Raw genomic sequence first — 6,409 nt, forward strand, 5'->3', positions numbered from 1 at the left:
TTAACCTGAACGTAAGGGTACGATGGATATTATCCTGTGAAGAAAGAATTTTAGACTATACAATCTTGGAATCTTAATATTATCCACTGAATTTGAGGCATTGTGTAGCCTATAAGGTAAGAAATTTCATAAGGTTCTGTAGTCTTGTCTTCAAGATATAGGGAAACTAACTTCTGAGATCAGTTCTAGAAATATACTGTGTAACTCTTGAATTTGCTTATTCTCCAATGTGAAAGGGTATATATTGAGTTTTAAAAAAAACACTAATTTAACAATAATGTGCAATAAAATGTGACAATTGCTTTGAAACACTGTACATTTATGACAAGTATACAAACGACATTAACATTTTTCAATTCCTTCTCATGTTTCATTAATTTTCGACCTACTGGATAGTTCTCATCAGTACTCAAATAATTTGTCTTTTTTTCAATTAAATAACAAAAAACCCCATTGCCTTTATTTCTCTGTTCTACTTTTACTAAATACCTAGGAAAATTTGTCTGTGCTGACATTTACTCATTAATACAGTTCAAACTTTTCACCCCTCTTCTCCACCACCATAACTTTCTTGAACTTGTTCTATGTGTTCCATCTTACTTAATATAGTGCTCATTCTCATCCACATCTTCATGCTTTTTCAGCAGCATTTGTCTCAAGTGATTACTCCTTCTAGGGCTTATTTGGCTCTAGCATTTAGTTGACTTTGGAATATTCCACATTCCTGGTCATATTCCTAACTCACTTATCACTAGTTTCTCTAATCTTCATTATAATCTTTCTTTCCTTTCACTGGAAGAAAAGAGGTCTTTATATTTAGATTTCTTTATCCACTTTATTCTTTATTCACTTCTTTGTCATATTATACATTTTCAGAGTCCTCATTTCTCAAATCCATTACAAGTACCATTTTATAAATTATAGGGAAATGCCATAATTTTATTTACTCATTCACAAGAAAACAAGCAAGATGAAGTTGGTTTTATATTGTTGCAAACACCACTGGGAATAAAAATTTAATTCAATATGGTAAGATTTTTTTCTAATTATATAATGGGATTCTTTATGGCAATCAGCTTTTTACTGGCTGGAGTGTCTAGAAAGGGGACTAACACCCTGAATAACTGAAAGCAAAGTGACCAGAAGACAATTGACCAATTATTTTACAAGTTCTTCTGTAAGTAGGAATAGATAATATCTATAAGTAAGAATGCCTGGAAAAACAGAATCTGATGGCAGTATGGAATGTTAGAATGGACTTTATTGAAGAAGGGTCTAAACCCCAATACAAGGCCAAGGTTCTCATTTTACATGTAACTTTTTAAAATGCATGGTATGAATCAAGATAAATTATGATGCTTTTCAAACTAATCATGCAATATTGTACACACTTAAAGTAGACTCAGTCCATAAGAAAAGAAATTATACTTTACTAGATATGTCAATCATTGCTTTACAGAAACAAAACTTTTTATAATACTGTCACAAATCTACATGATAATCCCTACTGCCAGATTTTACTTTTCACTAGCTGAGAAAGCTGAAATATTCATAGATTCTCATGAAGCCAGATGGCTTCCCACTGAATATGCATTTGAATGATTTCTGTACATTATTTATTCCAAAAAGTTCACAAAATATACTATCATCATAGCACAGACTTCTAATAAGTTTGTTTAAGAAAGAAACGAAGGAATAGCAGGTGTCCAGTACTAACTGTATTTTACTTTGAACCTCGATTCTATGTGCACTTGAGAATTACTGCAAAATCAGTGTAAGTTTTTATTCATCTGAAATAACCGGACTCTGAAATAAGGAGACACATAAGAACAGAATTTAATTTTGTAGACATGCTTTTTAACATCACTTACTAAACATTTTACTAACTTTAATAAATAGCAATTAAAATTTTATTTTAATGTATAACACTTAAAGTAATGGCCATTTTTAATTAAAGTAATTTATATTCCTTGAGGAGATTGTGTGTGCATGTCCCTTCTTAAATTAAAACTGAAAAAATTAGATTAAAATTTTTATTTCAGATAAGAAGAGAGAAAATAGAAAAAGCTTTTCTTCCTTTCCCCCCTCTTTCCTCCTTCCCTTTGTGTGTATGTGTGTGTATGTGTGTGTGTGTGTGTGTGTGTGTGTAATGGAAGTCATAGTCTCCATGACTCAGTATGTAGCTGCCAAATGACAACACTAAATCTTGACTTCAGTGAATGGCAAGGAATAAGGAAGCAAAACAAATTGGTGTTTGTCTACTTCAAGGAAAATATGATGGTATTTATCAAGATGCATCTTCCTCAACTTGACTTATGGAATTGTAAGCTTTTTGTACAGCTTTTTAATAATAAAATCTAAAGTAAGGCAGAAAGTAGTGGAACATGTAACAGGTTTTCTTATTAATAATGTATGTATGCACGGTACTGTGCCCAAGTGAATCAAGATAAAATGGGAAAACAGAAACTTCAAAATAAAGCTAATGTAGCACAAACATTAAATTGAATATTATTTACCTTGAAACTGAAAAAAGATCAGTATTCAAAACTTTAGTTTTTACTCTACACTTTATCTTCTATTTAAAACATATTTCTGAGAGGTGAATAGTGACTTTTTGTATTTACAAAAGTACATAATAAATGTATTATGAAATAAAAACATCAATATGCGAGTATATTTCTTTCTTTTTTTTTTGCCAGTCCTGGGCCTTGAACTCAGGGCCTGAACACTGTTCTTGGCTTCTTTTGTGTTCAAGGCTAGCACTCTGCCACTTGAGCCACAGCATCCCTTCTGACTTTTTTCTATATATATATGTGGTGCCAAGGAATCGAACCCAGGGCTTCTTGCACATGAGGTGAGCATCCTTGCCACTAGGCCATATTCCCAGCCCACAAGTAGATTTCTTAATGATACAAAATGGTAGTATGCATAATATTAATTTATCAACCCAATTTAAAGAGTAAAAGAATGCACTGAGAAAACATTGTTGATGTTACAATAACCAATATCAAAATCAACATTTCATAGGTCACAATGAGATATTAGTTAAAACAAAACAATTTTTAAAGTTTTCATTGAATTAAAATGAAATATAGTATTTTATATGCTCAACAAAGGCAAAGTATAAAAACTGGACAGTACTTTAATTCTATTTACTATAATGTACATACCGAAAGTCAGATAGATAAACAGTGTACTGGGCCATGAAATTCTGAAATGCCTTGATAGAAATTATTAAAAATGTCTTCAAAATTGAAAGAAAGAAAAGAAAAATTTCCAATTTGGTGAACATATGCTATGTGTAATGGAAGTCAAATTCAATTATGTCAAAAACCAATTTTAATAATAAGAAAACCTTAGTGGGATTGTTAAAGTAATGTTTAGAGATTTGGTAAAATCAATCTGTGTAGCCACAACAAATGAATCTCATTTTTTTTTTTTTTTTTTTTTTGGCCAGTCCTGGGCCTTGGACTCAGGGACTGAGCACTGTCCCTGGCTTCTTCCCACTCAAGGCTAGCACTCTGCCACTTGAGCCACAGCACCGCTTCTGGCCGTTTTCTGTATATGTGGTGCTGGGGAATCGAACCTAGGGCCTCGTGTATCCGAGGCAGGCACTCTTGCCACTAGGCTATATCCCCAGCCCTCATAATCTTTTTATTCGTTTCTAAGAGAAGTTTTCTTTCTTTGATCATTCTCTTATGATAGTGATGCAAATACCCAACAATACACACTGTATTTAAGATATAATGTTAGTGTTGCCACAACCACAAAAAATCTTACATTCCTTTTTAGTTGGTTGGAATGATGATTGAACTCAGGGCCCCGCACTTGCAAGACACTCATTGTACTACTTGAGCCATGGCTCCAATCCTTTATATTTTTCTTCATAAAATACCTATGTTTAAACCAGTCACTTTGTTGTGTACCATGAATTTACATATAATTTGCATGCTCCATGAAAAACATTGGCTTATGCTATTTCCCAGACCTTTCTTTCCTGTAATAATTATGGTTCTTTTTGCTTTTCAAAGCTCCTTTTAATTTGTTCTGTAGAAACTTTGTCTTTTTCCTGCTCATATTTTACACCATTTCTGTATAATTCTCAGTCATTTTGTATTTATTACTTCGCCTAACTTAGCCTCATCAATTTTTACTCTAAAAAAAGATACAAGATGGAATTTAAATTACTTTGGTCCCATCAGTTTTGTTTAATTTGTTTTACTGTGTAGAGCAATAATAGAGATTTTAATGAACATCATCTTAATAATTCCTCTGAATCCTCTAAAGTGATCTAATGATCTAAATTGTGTCCAAGCTCTCAATTTATCATATGGTAGAGATTAAGTAGCTTATTTTTTTAACCTCTGATGAAGATTTTTAAACTTCCACAAGAACCAAGGCCTACTTAAACTCATTCCATGTCCAAAAGTTAGTTAAATCATCAAAGGTCAAATTAGGTTGTAAAGTCTTTAAGGAGGGTCTATGTGGAGCTGCACACAGCTTGCTAGCTTTATGGACAGCTGAGTACAAATCTTTTGTTGTTGTGCAAGGTTTATTTCTAATTCTATCACCTACCCTTCAGCACAGTTTGATTTAGTTGACCTTGAATAAGTGTAATGCTTAAGAGTTACCCAATGGGCTGAGAATGTGGCTTACTGGTAGAGTGCTTGTCTAGCATGCATAAAGCCCTGGGTTCAATTCCTCAGTACCACCTCACAGAAAACACCAGAAGTGCCACTATGGCACTTGGTACAGTGCCAGCCTTGAGCTAAAAAAGCTCAGGGATGGGTTCAGGCCCTGAATTCAAGCCTCACGACTTGCATAAAAGGATTACCTGAAAATTCTGATTTTTGAGTTATTGTTTGACCATTAAATATCTTTTATAAATAACTGATTTCAATCACTTCAGGCTTCATAAAAAATTCAAGAGATAGGTAAAATTTTAGGAACAATATAAAGAAAACAAAAAGATCAATAATTGTTTGGAATTTCAAAATGCTACAATTTTAGTCTTCAGAATTTGCAATGACTTCATCTGTATTCACTTAGCTTCTTTTTCAGACCTTTCCAATATTTCTTACTGAAGTGAATGATTCCATTCACTTTAATTGGTTTGATCCAATTCAATTTGTTTCAATACAGTTCAATTCAATTTATTCTAAAACTATTAAATTTATATCAATATCTGTTAGACACTGTGCTAGACTGTTTTGAATGCAAAGATTCCTGCTTTCAAATAACTCACAGACCTACCGGGGGAAGTAAAAGCATTAATTTCCTCTTTTGTAATAAGTACTTTAATAGAAGTGCTAGATTCATAGAAAATTAATTTAGAGAAGTCCTTATGAGTGCTTGTTTTATTTTCTTGTTTGTTCAATATTACTGGATAGTAAGAATATAGTATGTATGTATATAATGGATGAATATATTATATGCATGCATGACATACACACATAAGTCATTACATACTTCTCAAACATTAATATGACTTACCCAAAAACAGTTACTAAAAGCTACCTTTTCTAACATTGTATGATGTACTTCTCCAAATATTCTAGAACTAATTAGTCCTATTTAATATTTTAGAGAAGTGTGGCCTCACAATCAACTATTGTAGTTAATAAATTGTTATACAGCTATGTTTGCTTTGACACAATACCCTCTGCAAAAAGAATCCAGCAGTCTCTGCAGCCCAACAGATCCTGACTTTCTATTGATTCAGCCAGATGGAGTGACTCATTAATGAGTTTATGGGTAAGAATTGACCTCTCCCCCCACCATTTAGTGTAATGATAACTTCACTCCTTGTTATATATATATATATATATATATATATATATATATATATATATATATTTTTTTTTTTTTTTTTTTTTGCCAGTCCTGGGGCATTGACTCAGGGCCTGAGCACTGTCCTTTGCTATCTTTTGCTCAAGGCTCCACTTGACCCCTTGAGCCCCAGCACCACTTCTGTCTTTTTTCTGTTTCCGTGGTGCTGAGGAATCAAACCCAGGGCTTCATGCATGCAAGGCAAGCACTCCACCACTAAGCCACATTCCCAGCCCCACTTTTTGTAATTTTTATTCAGGATATTCGAGTTGCTTTTTGTGAATTTTCAAGCCAATTCCCTAACTGAGTAGGTATTCTCAATTCTACAGTGATGAAATGAACAATATGAATATATCTGAACCTTTGAACATTAGTGAGTCACTAATGCCATTTCTGCCACTGATATAGGCTGATGGGAAGGATAAAAAAAGTGCTTGTCATAATAACTCTGATTGCCATTTTGCCAATGAGAATATTTAACAGAAGATATAAAAAAAAAAAAACTAAATGGTGACTGTATTTGAACAGACCACTTAGACTGCTTCTGTGAAAGAGACCAAACAAAAGACTGGTCATAAGC

This window comes from Perognathus longimembris, chromosome 7 (assembly GCF_023159225.1).
Source record: "Perognathus longimembris pacificus isolate PPM17 chromosome 7, ASM2315922v1, whole genome shotgun sequence".
In the NCBI taxonomy this organism is placed as follows: domain Eukaryota; kingdom Metazoa; phylum Chordata; class Mammalia; order Rodentia; family Heteromyidae; genus Perognathus; species Perognathus longimembris.